Consider the following 21,295-nt stretch of genomic DNA (forward strand, 5'->3'; position numbering starts at 1 on the left):
ATTTATTGAGTAAAAATGTCAGTTATGTTCTGCACATGAGCAAAGCGGGACTCACAGCTCTGCTGTCAAAGGAATCAAAGGGCTCACTGTAAAAATTATCAGGAAGATCCAACTTAAAAACGTAAGGTCAATTGCTTCCATACAAACATGTCAATTCAACTTCAACTCAGAAAGGTACATTATAGAACTTGCCCAGTCTGCAAGTTCTATAATATATCTTTCTGAGTTGCAGTTAACATGTTTGTTAGGAAGCAATTGAACTTACATTTTTAAGTTGGATCACCCTGATGATTTTTACAGTGTGTAAACGTTCCCACACCACATTTGGCAGACAGACTGTTTTAAGTTTGGATCAGACAGAACAGGCTCACTTTGTAATCAGTTCTCATGTTTTTTTTTTTTTCTTTCTGGTACACCACGCAGGCATGCACATCTGTTTTCATGTTTAAGGGGAGAGAACCTGTGTCCATCTGTAGCTTTGTCTATGTGGACCATGAACACACGCTATCTCATACATTCTCCAAACAGATTATCTGCCCCCACTAGAAATCCACAGTGAGAGAAAAAACACTGTCAGTGCTATTTATTTATTTATTTTTTAACAAAAGCCAATTGTAACTCCTTAAATGAAGAATAAATATTATGTTGTTCCTTTGACAGGGTGGTGACCAAGTGGTTAGTGTGCTTGGTTTTAGTGTGGACGGCTCCCGTTTCAAACCTCACCCCTGCCACATTTCTCCATGTAATCAATCAATCAATCAATCAATTTTTTTATATAGCGCCAAATCACAACAAACAGTTGCCCCAAGGCGCTTTATATTGTAAGGCAAGGCCATACAATAATTATGTAAAACCCCAACGGTCAAAACGACCCCCTGTGAGCAAGCACTTGGCTACAGTGGGAAGGAAAAACTCCCTTTTAACAGGAAGAAACCTCCAGCAGAACCAGGCTCAGGGAGGGGCAGTCTTCTGCTGGGACTGGTTGGGGCTGAGGGAGAGAACCAGGAAAAAGACATGCTGTGGAGGGGAGCAGAGATCGATCACTAATGATTAAATGCAGAGTGGTGCATACAGAGCAAAAAGAGAAAGAAACAGTGCATCATGGGAACCCCCCAGCAGTCTACGTCTATAGCAGCATAACTAAGGGATGGTTCAGGGTCACCTGATCCAACCCTAACTATAAGCTTTAGCAAAAAGGAAAGTTTTAAGCCTAATCTTAAAAGTAGAGAGGGTGTCTGTCTCCCTGATCTGAATTGGGAGCTGGTTCCACAGGAGAGGAGCCTGAAAGCTGAAGGCTCTGCCTCCCATTCTACTCTTACAAACCCTAGGAACTACAAGTAAGCCTGCAGTCTGAGAGCGAAGCGCTCTATTGGGGTGATATGGTACTACGAGGTCCCTAAGATAAGATGGGACCTGATTATTCAAAACCTTATAAGTAAGAAGAAGAATTTTAAATTATATTCTAGAATTAACAGGAAGCCAATGAAGAGAGGCCAATATGGGTGAGATATGCTCTCTCCTTCTAGTCCCCGTTAGTACTCTAGCTGCAGCATTTTGAATTAACTGAAGGCTTTTTAGGGAACTTTTAGGACAACCTGATAATAATGAATTACAATAGTCCAGCCTAGAGGAAATAAATGCATGAATTAGTTTTTCAGCATCACTCTGAGACAAGACCTGTCTAATTTTAGAGATATTGCGTAAATGCAAAAAAGCAGTCCTACATATTTGTTTAATATGCGCTTTGAATGACATATCCTGATCAAAAATGACTCCAAGATTTCTCACAGTATTACTAGAGGTCAGGGTAATGCCATCCAGAGTAAGGATCTGGTTAGACACCATGTTTCTAAGATTTGTGGGACCAAGTACAATAACTTCAGTTTTATCTGAGTTTAAAAGCAGGAAATTAGAGGTCATCCATGTCTTTATGTCTGTAAGACAATCCTGCAGTTTAGCTAATTGGTGTGTGTCCTCTGGCTTCATGGATAGATAAAGCTGGGTATCATCTGCGTAACAATGAAAATGTAAGCAATACCGTCTAATAATACAGCCTAAGGGAAGCATGTATAAAGTGAATAAAATTGGTCTTCTGCTGGGACTGGTTGGGGCTGAGGGAGAGAACCAGGAAAAAGACATGCTGTGGAGGAGAGCAGAGATCGTAATGTAATGTGGAGTTGTGTCAGGAAAAGCATCCAGTGTAAAACTTGTGCCAAATCAAAATGCAGGTCCTTGTTGTGAAAGTGTAGGAACATGGACCCACAACAGGGGGGCGCAAATGAACGGACAATGGAGGAAGTCAAATAACAACACTTTACTGTTGTGAATAAGCACAACAAACACAGCAGATTACAATAGTAGACAAAGAAGTCAATTCACAAAATGTGTCACGTGGGCAGGCTCGAAGATAAGAGACGTCTGTCCAAAGCAGAACTGGAACCACACGATTTCCTCTGCCACCGAGCCCCGGGAATACTGGAGCCGCCAAGTCCCGAACTCCCAGGTGGCCACTGCCTCCGCTTGTCGGATCTGGTACTGCTTGCGAGGAACAAAAACAGTTAAATGTGGGTGCGTTTGCACCCAGCAACACGTATGGTGGGAAAACCACCTCCACCTCTCGTCGGAAGAAATGTCTGCTATCCAACGCACAAAGTAACAAAGTATTAATGTCAGGAAGACAACACAGTCGGCTGAGCACTTTACCTCCTTGGTAGAGCGATATCTCGGCAAAGAGGTGGAGATGTCGTCTTGCTGATATACCACTGAGGATCAGATGATTGGTGACAGCTGTCGTAGGTGATAAGTGACAGCTGTCACCCCGGCTGCTCCTGTGAGGTGGCATCGCCCTCTGGTGCCTGGAGCCCGCACTCCAGGCAGGGCGCCCCCTGGTGGTGGTGGGCCAGCAGTACCTCCTCTTCAGCGGCCCACACAACAGGACCCCCCCCTCAACGGGCGCCTCCTGGCGCCCGACCAGGCTTGTCCGGGTGGCGGCGGTAGAAATCGGCCAGGAGGGCCGGGTCCAGGATGAAGCTCCTCCTCACCCAGGAGCATTCTTCAGGTCCGTACCCCTCCCAGTCCACCAAATACTGGAAGCCCCGGCCCATCCTACGGACATCCAAGAGCCAGCGCACAGTCCAAGCCGGCTCGCCATCGATGATCCGGGCAGCAGGCGGTGCCGGACCCGGAGCACAGAGGGGTGAGGTGTGATGCGGCTATATCCGGGACACATGGAAAACAGGATGGATCCGCAGTGAGGCCGGAAGCTGAAGCCTCACTGCGGCTGGACTGATGACCTTGAGGATCTTGAAGGGACCGATGTAACGATCCTGCAGTTTAGGGGAGTCCACTTTGAGGGGAATGTCCTTTGTCGACAACCACACCTCCTGCCCTGGCCGATACGCAGGGGCCGGTGTCCGCCGACGGTCTGCATGGGCTTTTGCCCTCGTCCGGGCCTTTAGCAAAGCAGAACGGGTGGCGCGCCACAGCCGACGGCACTTCCGCAGGTGGGCCTGGACCGAGGGCACACCGACCTCTCCCTCAACCACCGGAAACAACGGGGGCTGGTACCCCAGACACACCTCAAAAGGGGAGAGGCCGGTGGCTGAAGACACCTGGCTGTTATGGGCATACTCGATCCAGGCCAAATGGGTACTCCAGGCCGCCAGGTGCGCGGCCGTCACGCAGCGCAGGGCCTGTTCCACCTCCTGATTGACCCGTTCTGCTTGCCCGTTGGTCTGAGGATGATACCCGGACAAGAGACTCACCGTGGCCCCCAGTTCCCGGCAGAAGCTCCTCCAGACTTGCGAGGAGAACTGGGGACCGCGATCGGAGACGATGTCTGTTGGAATCCCATGCAGCCGGACGACGTGGTGGACCAGGAGGTCCGCTGTCTCCTGGGCAGTCGGGAGCTTCGGGAGGGCCACGAAGTGGGCTGCCTTGGAGAATCGGTCCACTATCGTGAGGATGGTGGTGTTGCCCTGGGACGGCGGGAGGCCCGTGACAAAATCCAGGCCGATGTGGGACCAGGGGCGATGAGGCACGGGCAGCGGCTGGAGCAGTCCCGATGCCCTGCGGTGGTCAGCCTTGCCCCTGGCGCAGGTGGTGCAGGCCTGGATATAATCCCAGACGTCGGCCTCCAGGAACGCCCACCAGAAGTGCTGCCGAACAACTGCCACGGTTCTACGCACCCCCGGATAACAGGAGAACTTGGAGCCGTGACAGAAGTCCAGGACTGCAGCCCTGGCCTCTGGTGGGACATAAAGTTTGCTCTTCGGCCCAGTTCCGGGATCCGGGCTCCATGCCAGGGCCTCCCGGACGGTTTTCTCTATGTCCCAGGTGAGGGTGGCCACGATAGCGGACTCCGGGATGATGGGTTCCGGTGGATCCGACAACTCCGTTTTGACTTCGTCTTCATGCACCCGGGACAAGGCATCCGATCTCTGGTTTTTGGTCCCAGGGCGGTAGGTGATCCGGAAGTCAAAACGGCCGAAGAACAGTGACCAGCGGGCTTGCCTGGGGTTCAGCCGCTTGGCGGTCCTGATATACTCCAGGTTCCGGTGGTCAGTGAAAACCGTGAATGGCACGGACGTTCTCTCCAACAGATGTCTCCACTCTTCAAGAGCCTCTTTCACCGCAAGGAGTTCTCGATTGCCGACGTCATAGTTCCGTTCGGCCGGGGTCAACCTGCGGGAAAAATAGGCACACGGGTGAAGGACCTTATCGGCCTCTCCGCTCTGGGAAAGCACAGCTCCTATCCCTGAGTCCGAGGCGTCCACTTCAACCACAAACTGGCGACTAGGATCGGGCTGCACCAGAACGGGTGCAGACGAGAAGCGGGAGGAACTGGGAGGAACCGAGGAACCTAAACATACCCGATGGCAGGTCTCGCTCCACTGAACCACTACCCCGGACGGCCAATCGATCCGGGGATTGTGTTTTAACATCCAGGGGAACCCGAGAATCACACGGGAGGTGGCAAGAGTCACAAAAAACTCGATCTCCTCCCGGTGGTTCCCTGACACCACCAGAGTTACTGTGTACAAAATACTTTATTATCACAATCAACATTTTTGTTTAAAAAAAATATCACTCAACACAACTTAAAACAAAATCTCCTGAGGTAGAGGGCTGACAAACCACAACACAAGGGTGCACTGCTCCGTGTTGTGTGATACAGCGCAGCGCTGTTGTTACAGACAGAGTGTAGACTTTGATGAATCTGTGTGCGCAGCAGTCAGTGCGTGCGGGAGAGAAAAAAAGCTTGAGTATCGATCTTTTCACAAGAGGATCGTTCAATATCAATTCCAGCGTTGGTATTGATATTATCGATATTAGGATCGATCCGCCCACCTCTACTGTGCACATGCTGTGCGCATGACTCTCCGAATGCAGTACAAATGTAGGTGGAAGACTGTAAGAGGACCTGGACAACTGCCAGAATGCAGTAAGCCGTACGACTGTGGCCCAATAGCAGGTCGGCAGAATATATTCCAGCAGCACCTGAGGTGCACTTGTGGTGCATTCAGGCACATTCGGGACATCCATCCAGGGTACAATGTGGTGGAAACATGCCGAAGATCCCCCTGAACGTGATGAGAATGTCACGAATTCTGTTTTCATGCCATCTGATTGTTTAGAATGCAGTCAGCCTTGAATGTTTTACTCATGTTCAAAACTTTCGGGCAGCTGTACGACTGTGACCGACTGTTTGGAGTGTGCTCAGAATGCTGTCTGGCTGAGAATGCACCTTGACACCTCCCGAATGTCAGTTGAATTTTCATTCAGCTGGCATTCGGCCTCTAGTGTGACGGGGTTATTAAATTTTTACCAACATCTATGGTGTCCAGATTCTGCTAGAAATACAAATCTGTTTTTATTATTATTAAAAACAGCATTATTTAATAATATCTCAAGTTTTAACAATCTCTGTCACTTACTCCGTCCATGTTTCACGCCGTGTATTTTTAGAATGGCATCTGATTCTTTCTGTGCATGATGTCACCTGTAGTAGCAAAAAGAGTTTTCACTGCCGTGTTGCAAATCACTTGAAAAACCACCTCATGAGAGCGTGACAATTTATTGCAATATTTGAGGTTTGGTTTGTTTGTTTGTTTGCACAATTTTTATTTTTAAAAACAATTTGGAGGGTAATGGAAACCCACCTTCTGGCAACCACACCTGATCCAAATCCATCATCAATCCACGAACAATGCAGCCAGTGGTAGTCAGCCGTGGCACGTTACAGATGCAAAACAAAGGCGTTTTGTCAACTTATCTGATGTATCAGACTTTGCCAGGTTTGAATGACTTTTTTCACATTATATGACCTTTTTTCCTTGGTAAGGAGATAAAAACAGAAGGGGTTGGACTCGTCTATCATCTATCTATCTTGCTGTCTCTCACAAACGTTTGCTAGATGTAAGGCAACAATCGCTGTGCATGTCAATGTAGACACAGATAATAGCTTTCCTTCTATGGATGCAGTGTCATATAAACTGTATGGCAACATCTACAGCTTGGGGCGAGGCCATCGTAGATCATAAACTCAGTCCAGACTTCTACTGGATGCACTACTTTGAAGTAGATATGTGATCAATAAAACAAATGGAAACATTACTTATGGTGCTGTCAAACACAAGCGATGAGTGAAGCTGAGGCATATGTTCATGTCTAAAAGAAGCATGAAATGCAAGAGGAGAAAGTGCTTGTGGTAATTTAGAAATGTAGGTCTGCTTCCATGTCCATGGAGACAGAGGAAGGGGACGGGGGGAGCTAATAGGAATGAAAGATTCCAGGTTATGTGCAACAGAAGACCAAGCTAATTTAATGAAAGGTCTTTGTTCACTCTGTGTGAAAAGTTGCCCCTTTTCGGAGAGACTAAAACACAGCCAACAGATACAGTGATGAAGAAGATGCAAATAGCTGCACTCCCTTGACCTCACCTGTGGAATGCGCCATCCCATCTTTTGTCTTCAGGGTCACACACCATCCTCCTAAATCCTGTGGGTCTCTGTGAACAAAGTATGTTTCGGTCAAAGATCGAGACACACCCCTAAATAGAAAAGGCACTCCACTGATTAATTAAAGACTCAATGTTGACCTTGGCTTTCTTCTGCGTTGCCCTGGGAACACAAGGTCAACAGACGACACGATGTAATGAAGGCGGAAAGTGTATACTTGCTAATGCTCATTAGTTGTGTTTGTGTGCCTGAATACTTTGTTTTTGATTCTTTTTTCCTCCTGTGTCAGCAACGTGGCCATGGCAGGGTACTGTTTTCACTGGTGTGTGTGTGTGTGTGTGTGTGTGTGTGTGTGTGTGTGTGTGTGTGTGTGTGTGTGTGTGTGTGTGTGTGTGTGTGTGTGTGTGTGAGAAGTCAAACACAGCTGGACAAATGTCCTTCAAACTTGCAAGAATATTACTTGGATAGATGCCTGGGGCAATTAGATTTTGGAGTAATTTGTTCAGTGTCAAGGAAAATATGGTCCCAAAAAACACTTCTTATAATATTGGAGTATAATAATTTACAATAATATGTAATTTGATTTTGGAGTAGTTTGGTGAAAGGTCAAGGAAAACATGGTCCAAGAACCACCTTTTTGGGATATCCCACCAATTAAAAACTAAAGATGGATAAAGTCCAGTTATCCAAAGACATCAGGGTTGTGGCCAATTGGAGTGAGAGCTCTTGTTGCAAGTATTTTATTTCAAACTAGCTGCGGTACCCAGTGCTGCCCAGGTGAACCTGTTTTAGATATAAGTTGCCCAACATTTGTTTTTGTAATGCTGATGTCTTATAAATATAATAGTTAATGGGCTAAAGTTTCTCCAGCAGAACTATAAGGGGTGGACTCCCCAAACTGTGTGGAAATACTTGGTTAAAAGACAAACACATTTGAAGTCCTTCATGTAGACTTTGTTTTGCAATCAAATTTATAACAAAATTACACACAAAAGGTGTAAATATCAGTGAATCAAAATTGAGGTAGTGGTGTAGTTCACTGTTTTTACATTGCAATTTTACAAACATAAAATGAATGTATTCAGACAGGAAGGCAAACTGGGTTGTATAGGACAGTCAGATGCTTAACATTTGAGAACATAAAATAGCTGAAGAAAGGGATTAAATAAACAGAGATGGCCAACACATATACAGGGCTGGAAATTTGAATCTGCCTGGTCATACCCACAGCCGGCTATTTTGGGGGTAATTTTTAGTTCAACTTTTTTTAAAAAATGGTACCAGTTTATTCCCCATGTCATGAGGATTCAGAATATATATAGTTTTTAGGGCTACATATTATAGTTTGGGAGTTTATCACACATGGTACAACACTGTATGGTCTTACATAAATGGCTATTTTGAGGTAATTTTCAGTTCAACTTTTAAAAAAAATGGTACCAGTTTGTTCCCCATGTCATGATTCAAAATATATATAGTTTTTAGGGCTACATATTATAGTTTGGGAGTTTATCCCGGACAGACAGTTGGTTGCATGTTTAGGCTTATGGATGATCTAAAGCAAACATTGATCAGCAAAATATATTGACTGGTATGAATGACTTTGTCATGAAGTCACATGAGGTCATACATGGATTGAAAAACACCATTTTGGACATATGTATATTTATACTTGTACATTTGCATTGTGGTGTGTAGAGCATGCAAGGGATGCATCAGCCCTCTGATGCTGTTTTCCTCTCTTTTTTTTTTTTTTTTTTTTTGATAAAGGTTCAGCTTGAGGCTGTTCTCGTTTTGGAATTTGTTTCTCAGCATTCGTCCGCCTGCCTGTCTTTGCTATCTCCCTTTCACCTGCTCCTTTCGCTCTCTTATCGTCATTTGGACGGATTGTTGTGGCTCTTCTCTGGGGATTTACGCGATAGAAAACAGCTTTACTTTTTAATAAGAGTTTAAAAGATTTTCTTTTTGCATCATGGCGAGTCCAAGACTTTCCATCCTCCCGACACCATGATCACTTTTTGCTTTCGTCTCTATGTGAATCCCTCCAGCCAGGCACTTCCACATGTTGCTGTGAGAATGTTTGTGTGCTGCTTCTCTCACTTGACATTTGTTGACCTTGAGCAGATCAAAGCCTGTATTTTTGAAGGGAGGTTTATAAAAGTTAATTGTCCATGGATTTAGCATGGCTCCTGCTCAGTGGGCATCCTTGAGCTGAAGTCCCATTGTATCATAAAATGGAATTATGCCCTTAATCACAGCTCTCTCACCTGTTCTTGCATTCATTCACGTTCTCTCTTTATCTCACTCTTTCCACACCACCTCACCACCGCCCCCCCAACTCACGTTTCTTTTTGAAGTCGCTTTGGTATCCTCGGACAGTTTTATGACATTTATTCTGCTTGGCAGTTTTCTTTCTCTCTCTTTCCATCTTTCTCTTTTCTCTCACCATCCCTCTTTCTGTCTCTTTCTGTTAATTACCCTTGCAGCCTTATCTGTCGACACCCTTCAAATTTGCAGTTCCCCGTCATGAATTAAGAGCACCCCCCACCTCCTCCTCCTGTTCTCCATTTTTGTCCTCTTGCTTCACTCATATCGCTCAAACAATTAACCAATCGGCTCACTCTAATTAAGCATTGCAGAACAACATATGCAAAACTCCACCTATTTCCTCTGTGTGTCCATGCCGGAGTGCCTGGTCATCTGCCCTGTCTTTCTGTACAGTTTATACACTATTTTTCCATTTGTCATCTACTTGGTGTTTCCAGCTTTTCCTGTCAGGAATGTGTGGACCAGTGCAGTTTCCACGATGAAAAGGTCAGGTTATGTGTGAGAGACTCATGGCCTGCATCTCTGAATCCCTGCTGCTATAGAACTGACTCCAACCCTGACTGGCAGTCGTACCATCACCAACTCTACAAAGTAGATGTCTGTGTGCTGTAGCCTGGTGATCGGCAGGCATCCTCTTGGTGTTTTCCAGTTGGTATTGTGGCACCTGCACACTGGATCATGTGCCATAGCTGATGTTCCCTCACGACAAGTAGCAGACCTCATCGGAGTGTCCTTCAGAAACCTTTCATTTGACACAAACTCATTCCAGCAGTTCCCTAAGATTTTTTTTCTTTTTGGAGAGACATTCCAGTGGATCCTCTGGAGACATCTAGTGCCAAATATACCCAAACAGAGAAGAAGCACCAGGACCCTGAAGACACAATCGTCATTCTCCTACAAAATTTCTCCATTAAAGGTAAAAAAAAAAAATCCTCCTCATTAATTCATCATGTTTTCCAAGATAACTTTCAACATCCTAAGCTGAGCTCCCAAAGACATGACTGCTGCTGTGGCAGGCAATTTCATGAAAGTAGCCAACACAAAGCTATGTTTTGTGCTTTTGATGGCAGGTCTTCTAAGTTGAACTCAAAATCTGTGTTGTTTCCAATAATGCTCACTCATATGTACCACATGCTTTCCTGTTTCTGCTTCACTGTCCTTACAATAATACATACTGAAAGAAACTTTTTTTTTTTTTTGTAAATTTCATTCCGCCACATGCTCCCATGTATACATACAGTTTATAACTTCTTAGGTTGAGCTGTCCATGGTGCTGATCAGACATGGAACACTTTAAAACACAGTGCACCGCATGTAAAATAACTCTCGGCTGTGCTCTATATTCAAAAAAGAAAAAATCCAAGGCAGCGGGAGTGAATCATGTAACTTTAGAGTTTTCTTGAAAATGATAGGAAGCTTCACCTGACATCACATCAGGAAGGGCATCCAGTGTAAAACTTGTGCCAAATCAACATGCAGATACACGTTGGATCTGCAACCCTGAGTGAAAACAAGGGACTAACTTTTTAAATGGTCAGCAGGCAAACAGTCTATAATCAGAAATCCTCTTTAGTTACAAAGCTGTTGGGAAACGCCTGAATTGACCTATGCACAAGTTTTCATGTCTTAAATGTAAATAATGGCAGAGAAGTTGGGCAGAGAATCGTCAGTGATTACAAGCGTAGAGCATGCATTTTCCACTGACAGTGCGAGACCGCTGCAGCACTTCAACCTTTCAAAATGGCGGGGACGCGATCTGCTAGGGGCAGGCCTTTTGTACAGCTCGACCCTATCTAGTGTATCTGTGAGGGCACCTATAAAAAGGATGAAGAATGGAAAGGCAGTTGGTCCAGATGACATTCCGACAGAGGCATGGAAATGTCTTGGAGACATGGCAGTGGAGTTTCTAACCAGATTGTTTAATAAATTCTTGGAAAGTGAGAGGATGCCTGAGGTGTGGAGATGAAGTGTGCTGGTTCCTATTTTTAAGAACAAGGGTGACGTGCAGAACTGCAGTAACTACAGAGGCATAAAGTTGATCAGCCACAGCCTGAAGTTATGGGAATGAGTAGTAGAAGATAGGCCTAAAAAATGGTTGAAGATTTGTGAGCAGCAATATGTACTTCAGCCCCTTCTGCTTCAGGACAAACTGGGCGCCCATTCACATGCCGCTAACCTTCAAACAAAGCATTTATGATTGATGACTTTAATACAAAAGATGCAATAAAGCAGAACTAAATACAAAATTAGCCTTTGCAGATTATTGCACTTCATTATTACCCTCAAAGTGGCAGATGACCCATATAATGCACATAACTTTGCTTCTTTTTAAAATAATTACTTATGTAACAGTTAGCAGAAGGAGAACCTGACTTTGTTTCCATGCAGATTATAACTCTGTAGAAACATGTACTTTCCAAGTATGAATACATTAAATTTGTTGTGAAATGCACAGATCAGCCATAACATTGTGACCACTGACAGGTGAAGTGATGACATTGTTTATCTCATTACAGTAGCACCTGTCAGTGGGTGGGATATTTTCATCAGCTAACATGTTGTCCTCAAAGTTGATGTGTTGAAAGCAGGAAAAATGTGGATGTGTAAAGATTTGAATGCCATTAACAAGGGCCACATTGTGATGGGGATCCAGGATATATAGGGAGAAGGATGTTGCTGAGGTTGGAACCACTAGGCAGGAAGAGAAGAGGGAGGCCAAAGAGGAGGTTTCTGGATGTGGTGACGGAGGGCATGCAGGTGGTTGGTGTGAAAGGGAAAGACACAGAGGACAGGGTGAGATGGAAACTATTGATCTGTTGTGGCACCTACTAACAGGAGCAACTGAAAGAAGAATAAAATGATGACTAGACCAGAGCATCCCCAAAATGGTAGCTGTTGTGGGATGTTCCCAGTCTGTCATGGTCAGTACCTACCAGTTGTTGACCATGGATGGAAACTGGTGAACCAGCAACAGGATCACAGGTGGCCAGGGCTACTGTAGGTCAAATGGATAAAAAAGCTAATGTTTTTAAGAAAGGTCTAGTGAAGTCCATGCCTTGATGGTTCAGGGTTGTCTTAGTGGAAAAAGAGGAGCCTACACAATATTAGTTAGGTGGTCACAATGTTATGGCTGATCAGTGTTCATTGACTTTCACACACAAAGAGCTCTTTTGACAGAACTAACACATGATTCAAGGTCTTGTAACACATATAGATAACTTAATAAATCATCACTTAACAACTTCTCAAACACAAATATGTGCACTGTTACTTGCTTTTATATCTATACGTACAAAAACACATTTACTCAATAAGGACAACACTGATGAAGCAATTTATTTTGATACACTGTTGTTACAAAACATTACCCACATGAACAGAAGTAATCAGTTTCCTCCTCAAGGTGTCAGATACACTAATTACGTTGCACTGAGGACAATCTGAATTGCATAATCCCTCTTTCCCACACATTTCCTTGTCTGCATTTGTTTAATAATATCATCTTGTAGCTGTAGGAATATCATTAAAAACATTTCCTATGTGTTAGTGATGAGGAGGAGCGTTGAATGACTGATGGGTCGACAATGTTTGAATAAAATGGGAAAAGGACTGTGACGGAAATCCAAGGGCAGACGCGTTAAGAGTCAGTCAAAGCACGAGCCAAGGTTTTGTTTTGTCACTCCTTAGTCCAACTGTAGGAAGAGAGGAGGAAAAATAAAATACTGCACAACATTTAAATCCCTAAAGATACTATTATTAAAATGTATAATGGAGAATGACCCGTTTATCATGGAACAGTTCTTAAGTGGTTCCTTGGTAACATAATTGCAGTGGTGAGTAATATTTTTAAGAAAAAAACAATCTGGATCTATATTTTATTCAATGCTATGAGGTTTATGTTCAGAGTAATTTAAAACTTTTAGGTCAATCTCCTGTGAAAAGAATCAGCTGACATCATAAAAAGGTTGTAATCGACAAAGCAAAAATGCGGCTAAATAAGGTGTATCTGTTTGATATGAACTTGTACGTGATATAAATTTTCTCGACAGTTCCTGGTCCATGTCACTTGTATTTTTTTTTTTCTGTTTACGAAAGAACCTGGCTTGCAAGCAATCTCTGCATTTTTCTTTGTCAAATATTCGTTCACATACACCTTGGTTCCTTTCAGCTTTTTTGTTTGTCTTAATAATTCATTCTTAAACTTTCTGTTCACAAACCGGATGATGATCTGACTTTTTGTCTTTTCTTTAAACTGAATGGCAGTCAGCAATATCAGTACTATTAATGTGGATGTTGGAGGAAAAAACTGAACAACCAGTTTCTCCAGGGAGTGAGTTTCTTCCTGCGTGTCCTCTACATCATCGGCACCACTGCCTACAGCAGCGGCCCTAGCATATGACCGATGCTTCATTTTCAGTCCTGAAACAACACGATTTTCGAATGTTCTAATTTTATCATCTTTCTCCTGCAAGATTATTTGGAGGTCATGAACCTCCTTCAATAAACCAAGCAGTTCAGTTTGCTTTTTCACCACTCCAACTGACCATGGGGAGCTTGTCCCCGATGTTACGCCACCGCTGGATAGTGGCTGAACAGGCCTAGCCAGAGCCCAGGCTTGCTGGTAGATGACTGCAGCCAAAGCCCAGGCCAAATTGTGCCACCACCACCTTCACTGTGCCTCCAATGCTCGTCAGCCCACCCTTGAGGCTCGTCCACTCCATGGCTGCTGCTGGACACTCTGCAGGTCGGTGCTCATCAGCCCATTGTTGAGGCTCATCCGCTCCGTAGCAGCTGCTGGAAACTCCACCGGCGCTCGTCAGCCCGTTGTCGAGGGCCATCCGCTCTGCGTAGCTGCTGGAAACTCCGCAGATGTGCTGGATGCCCTCCTGATGCAATTCCACATTACATGGAGAAATGTGGCAGCGGTGGGGTTTGAACCAGGAACTTCCCACATTGAAACCAAGCACACTGCCCAGTTGGACACCAGCTCTGGTCCAGAGTTGGTGCTTTAAAATCACTCATTCATCTTCAACTGCTTACTCCAATTAAGGGTCACGGGGGGTGGAGCCTATCTCAGCTGTCACAGCGCGTGAGTACACCCTGGACAGGAGGCGAGTCTGTCGCAGGGCTACATATAGACAAATCAACACAATCACACCCGCACGCACACCGATTGACAATTTCCAAGTTTCCAATCCACCTAACCTCCATGTCTTTGGATGTGGGAGGAAGTCGGAGCACCCGGAGGGAACACACACAGACATGGGGAAAGGCCACAGGTGGGAATCGATCCCATGACCTTCTTGCTGTGAAGCAACAGAGCGAACTACTGAGTCACTGTGCTGCCCTTTAGATAAAAAGTAAATTTTGTCCCATTAAAATATTGTATGTAACCTTTTTAGATGTCCATCCTAAACTAGCCACTACCACCCCAACCCTAGCCCACTGTGACCCTACAGTGGAATAAGAGGGTTCAGAAAATTAATGGATGATGGTTGAGAGATAGAATGCCTGGTTTTATTTCATGCTTCTTTTTTTTCTTTTTTTTTTTTGTCCAGGTTGTGTCAGGTTTTAAGGGTAACATTTAGTGGGCTCAAATGTGGTGAGGCTGTCGTGAAAAAATGACAAAGATTTATTAACCTGGGGTTGATAATAACTGAACTGCTGCCCATGAAGGCGCTGGAGCAGGAGACATGGGTTGCAGTGGGATACAATGAGCACAGTGGAGCCAGGGCCAGGTGGATGCAATGGAGCTGACGGATGACTAGAACTGTGGGAAAATAAAGAACAAAGGGGGTCAGAATACAAATGATGGAGGAACAGATACTAGAGAACATAATCAATCAATCAATCAATCAATTTTTTTATATAGCGCCAAATCACAACAAACAGTTGCCCCAAGGCGCTTTATATTGTAAGGCAAGGCCATACAATAATTACGTAAAACCCCCAATGGTCAAAACGACCCCCTGTGAGCAAGCACTTGGCGACAGTGGGAAGGAAAAACTTCCTTTTAACAGGAAGAAACCTCCAGCAGAACCAGGCTCAGGGAGGGGCAGTCTTCTGCTGGGACTGGTTGGGGCTGAGGGAGAGAACCAGGAAAAAGACATGCTGTGGAGGGGAGCAGAGATCAATCACTAATGATTAAATGCAGAGTGGTGCATACAGAGCAAAAAGAGAAAGAAACACTCAGTGCATTATGGGAACCCCCCAGCAGTCTAAGTCTATAGCAGCATAACTAAGGGATGGTTCAGGGTCACCTGATCCAGCCCTAACTATAAGCTTTAGCAAAAAGGAAAGTTTTAAGCCTAATCTTAAAAGTAGAGAGGGTGTCTGTCTCCCTGATCTGAATTGGGAGCTGGTTCCACAGGAGAGGAGCCTGAAAGCTGAAGGCTCTGCCTCCCATTCTACTCTTACAAACCCTAGGAACTACAAGTAAGCCTGCAGTCTGAGAGTGAAGTGCTCTATTGGGGTGATATGGTACTATGAGGTCCCTAAGATAAGAAGGGACCTGCTTATTCAAAACCTTATAAGTAAGAAGAAGAATTTTAAATTCTATTCTAGAATTAACAGGAAGCCAATGAAGAGAGGCCAATATGGGTGAGATATGCTCTCTCCTTCTAGTCCCCGTCAGTACTCTAGCTGCAGCATTTTGAATTAACTGAAGGCTTTTCAGGGAACTTTTAGGACAACCTGATAATAATGAATTACAATAGTCCAGCCTAGAGGAAATAAATGTATGAATTAGTTTTTCAGCATCACTCTGAGACAAGACCTTTCTAATTTTAGAGATAATGCGTAAATGCAAAAAAGCAGTCTTACATATTTGTTTAATATGCGGTTTGAATGACATATCCTGATCAAGAATGACTTCAAGATTTCTCACAGTATTACTAGAGGTTAGGGTAATGCCATCCAGAGTAAGGATCTGGTTAGACACCATGTTTCTAAGATTTGTGGGGCCAAGTACAATAACTTCAGTGTTATCTGAGTTTAAAAGCAGGAAATTAGAGGTCATCCATGTCCTTATGTCTGTAAGACAATCCTGCAGTTTAGCTAATTGGTGTGTGTCCTCTGGCTTCATGGATAGATAAAGCTGGGTATCATCTGCGTAACAATGAAAATTTAAGCAAGACCAGAATTTGGGTTTCTGGTGAGTGTGGAATGGAAAGACCAGGCAATAAATGCTGTTCTGACAGTCACAGGTGTGGATAATCAGCTCTGTTGCTCAGGTCTTGGAGAAGACAAAGTGAGAGAGAGCACAACACCAAAGCAGCACAACATGTGGGCTCCACTTTGTCAGACCAGCACAAAGAAATGGATGTGTCCAAAGGTTGTGTTTTATCAGTTACTTCATTTACCATTAAGAGTAACGGTATTATAGACATTGCTCAGAAGGGTGTTTCCCCATCCTTATATGCTGATGACATTTTCATTTGTTTTAGAGCAAAATGTATTTAAACAGTTGAAAGAAAATGGTCCATGATTCTGAATTGTACCTTGGTGAGTGAGGAAACGATTTTACAGCAATTGAGATTTTAACCTTATATTATGGCTGTGAAGAACAGATGTCTTGGATATGGTTAAAGGTTTTAAAAGACTGGAAAGCAGGTTGCTCAGTTTTCTTGTAATTACATAGAAAAGTGGTTCGATCCAAAATGGACTATGGGTGTGTAGTGTATGGCTCTGTTCCCAAGTCCTACTTGACGTAACTCGATACCATTCATCATCATGGTTTATACCTCTTTCAGAACTTCTCCTGTGGACAGTCTTGATGTTGCTCCTGACGAGCCTTCTTTAGAAAACTGATGCATTATGGTTTCTCTTTCATATGTTGTTAAACTGTCTACCAATCCATCAAATCGAAACTTTGACTGTCTTTTCAACCACCATCACTGTGCCCTGTACACAGCTAGACCAAAAACAATACAACCCTCCGGACAACTACTACCTAGAGCAGGGGTGGGCAACTTGTTCCAGAAAGGGCCAAGAGGGTGCAGGTTTTCTTTTTTCACTGATTAACTGGAAGATCATTCCACAGAACAGGGGAATGATAAGAGAAAGCTCTGTGACCCACAGACTTTTTATTCACCCTAGGGACACAAAGTAGTCCTGCACCCTGAGAACGCAAAGCCCGTGCCGGTATGTAGGGTTTAATTAGGTCAGCTAGGTAGGGAGGAGCCAGTCCATGAACAATTTTACAGGCTAGTAGCAGACCCTTAAAATCTGACCTCACAGGAACAGGAAGCCACTGAAGAGATGCCAAAATGGGTGTAATGTGGTCAAACATTCTGCTTTGTGTCAAAAGTCTGGCAGCAGCATTTTGAACCAATTGGAGACCCCTAATGCTGGACTGCAGTAAACCAGAACATAGAACATTGCAGTAGTCCAATCTAGAAGAGATGAACGCATGGATCATGGTCTCAGCATCAGCCATATAGACAGGATGGGACAATTCTTCGCTATATCTCGAAGGTGGAAGAAAGCAGTCCTCGTAATATCTCTAATGTGGAGGTCAAAGGACAACGTAGGATCAAAAATTACCCCAAGGTTCCTCACATTGTCAGTGCGATGTATAACACACAAGCCTAGGCTAAGCGTTAGCTGGTCAAATTGATGCCAATGTCTCACTGGACAAAGGACCATCATTTCAGTCTTACCAGAGTTTAAAAGTAGGACTTTGCTAGACATCTAGCTTTTCACTGATGCAAGGCAATCTTCTAAGGATTTTATGTGGATGAGATTACCAGCAGTTATCAGCATGTATAACGGAGTATCATCATCATAACAGTGAAAGGTAATCCCAAAATGCCGCAATATGTGCCCATGGGGTGCTATATAAAGGGAGAAAAGCAGGGGGCCTAAGATGAACCCCTGTGGAACCCCAAATTTCATATCACTAAGGTTAGAGGTAGTGTTACTGCGAGAACGACTGGTCAGGCATGCCGTCAACCATGCAAGGACACTCCCAGTAATCCCAAAATGATTGTCCAGCCTATCAAGTAGAATATGATGATCCACAGTATCAAACGCAGCACTGAGATCCAACAGCACGAGAACTGTAGTGGTGTCTGAATCCACTGCAAGTAGAAGATCATTCATCACTTTCGTGAGCCCTGTCTCTGTGGAATGATATTTTCTAAAAGCAGACTGCAGTAGCTCAAAAAAATTATTCTTGGTAAGGTAGTCCACAAGTTCCCATGAAACCACATTTTCCACAATTTTAGAGCAAAATGATAGATTTGATATTGGCCTATAGTTTTTCAATACACTAAGGTCAAGATTAGATTTCTTAAGTAATGGTTTAATCACTGCAGATTTGAAACATTTAGGAACCGATCCAGAAGTTAATGAGAGATTAATAATTTTCAGCACAGTCTGGCCAAGAGTGGGCCACAGGTCCTTAAACAGTTCTGTTGGTATAGGATCAAATAAGCAGGTTGTGCTTTTTGTAGACATTATGAGTTTCGTCAGCACGCCTAGTGAGATATTATCAAATTCTGTAAATCTAGGTAATACCTTAATAATGACACCCACCTCAGTAGCAGGGTGTAGAAGCTGGCTTGAGGCATGCTGGGATATGTTTAACCTAATGTCTTCTATTCTTCTTGAAGTAATCCAAGAAAGCCTGTGCTGTAAAAGGAGAGCGACATAGAGGTGGTTGTCCATGAATATGTGTTGCCACCATGTTGAACAAGAACTTTGAGTTGTTTGTTTTTGTTGATCAAATCAGAGTAATCGGTCCGCTTTGTAACCAGTAATGCATGCTTATAGTCTAAGATAGCATCACGCCATGCAAGGTGGAATACTTCTAATTTTGAACTACACCATTTCCATTCTAGACCTCTAGCCTTATGGTTGAGGTCACGCAAGCAATCATTGAACCAAGGTGATTGTGTTTTGGTGGGGTGTGGTTTTAATAAAGGTGGTGTATTCATGTCGAGTGTAGTTTTGAGCGCTGAGTTTAAACTATCCACAAGACTGTCTGGTGATTGGGCATTTCCAAATGTGAAGCTAAGATAGCACGTAGTCTAGCTTCGAGTTCAGTTGTAGTGGGGAGTTGATGCATCGCCACAGTGATAAATAAGGTTGTTGTTCCACTAAACACTGCATCAAAACTGTAAACCTAATAAGTGTGTGATCATATACCACAAATGCAAGAGGCATGATGTCAGTTAGGTTTGAGACATTCCATGTGGGTTGTAGATAGCAGACACAAAATATTTGTGTCTGCTATCTGCTTGTATCTCAGGACTCTGAGGAAGATGTGACTCTCACATCGAAACGTCAGTCCCTTTGAACATTTTTTTCCTTTCAGACTTTTTGCACTTATTTCTGTGCTGCACCAGTTATTTCTTCTTTTTTACAAAATATTTGATATTGCTGCAATAGCCAATGGGCCATCCTCAATTTCAGCGTCAACCAGTGTAGTAATGGGTATTAAGTTTACAAAGCATATCCCTCTATGATTTCTATGGACACGTCTATGGAAAGAGACCTCAGTCTCAACTTGTTGAATTTCCCTCCCTGGCAGATAAACTGTACTATCACCATCGTGAATTTTCTGCACTGATTTCCCCACCAAGCCATTGGATTCCACACCCACATCTGTCATAAGCTTTGCAGGGCCTCTAATCACCTGTTCCATGGCCTGCTGTAAAATCCTAATGTTACCCTCCCTGTCGAGCTCTATCTATGTTCGCAGACAAGATGGTGGTGCCTTCCCCAGGAGGGTGAAAGCCGTCCGGCATCAGCAAGTCATGGCGGCCCAGAATGAAGGTCAGTTATCAATAAAATTAAAGCCTTGCTGTCTACAAAATTGCACCAGCCACCTATTGAATGATGTCATTACCCTGGGATGGGAGGGGACCACAGACTATTAATTGAAACAGACACATCTGTCATGTTCCTTTGTCTGTCTACCCTTCTGCAGCATCAGCACTCTAATATGGGACCAATGTTGGGAGCTCTGGCCTCAGGAATACATTTAACGTCAGGCGGCGTCTGTAACGTGACTTTGCGGGTGCTAGAATCCCCTATCACTAAAGCCCAGCGTGGCCTCAAAGAACTCACATCAGGGATATCCAAGGGAGAAAACTGGTTTGCAGTGGCGATTGTGAATGGGGTTGCACAACCAGGCACCAAGCCCTATGTGACTTCCTCCACCTAACCACAGTCTGAAATCCAGCCTCCACAGCCGGTGTTTCTTGGCAGATGCTAATGGGCATGCTAGCCAGTCCAACACTAACCTCATCTGGAGTGCCCATAACATCTACTCTTGCCCACTGATGACTGGGATAGGCTCCAAATCCCCTGTGACCTTTAACTGCAATAAGCAGGTATAGAAAATGAATGAGGAATCACCATAGTGACACTGTTGCATCACACCAAAATCTCCATATTCGTTCAGTGGTCCCAGTGGATGTTTTTAAAGGGATTCCTCATAACGTTGTTCTGTCTTTATGGCCAACTGGTTTGCATTATTATCCTGTGTGTCGGACAAGCAGATGATATCAGGTATTGTATTTCCTTCAAGCTTGGTGGGAATCTTACACGGTGATTAGATTTTGGAGTACCATGTGGTGAGTCAATTCTGTTTATTAATAAATTAAATCTTTGAATGTATTTGCCCATTTTGTTTATGTGGGATTGCTTATGTTCCACAATGGAAAAACACACAGTGACTCTCACACAAAGTAAATCACCAACCACTTTTTCAATTTGACATTTTGTTTTAAACACCAAACGTGCGTATCTGCAGTGACAGTTTGTGTGTTTTATTGAGTATCTGGATTTTCTGGGTATTTGTTCTCACCGTGTGGACTCCAGTGATAAGAGCAAGGGCAATCCCTTCTCCCCCCAAGTGTTATTCTCTGTGTGTTCATTTCTGTTTTGTGTTAATGTTGTAATTTTTCTGACTGCCTGTTTGCCTGTTTTGATCTATTATACACAATTTAATCTAAAACCTAAAAAAAATCACTAACCACCACCATTAAAAAAAAAAAAAA

The sequence above is a fragment of the Thalassophryne amazonica genome, chromosome 3, assembly GCF_902500255.1.
Source record: "Thalassophryne amazonica chromosome 3, fThaAma1.1, whole genome shotgun sequence".
NCBI lineage: Eukaryota > Metazoa > Chordata > Actinopteri > Batrachoidiformes > Batrachoididae > Thalassophryne > Thalassophryne amazonica.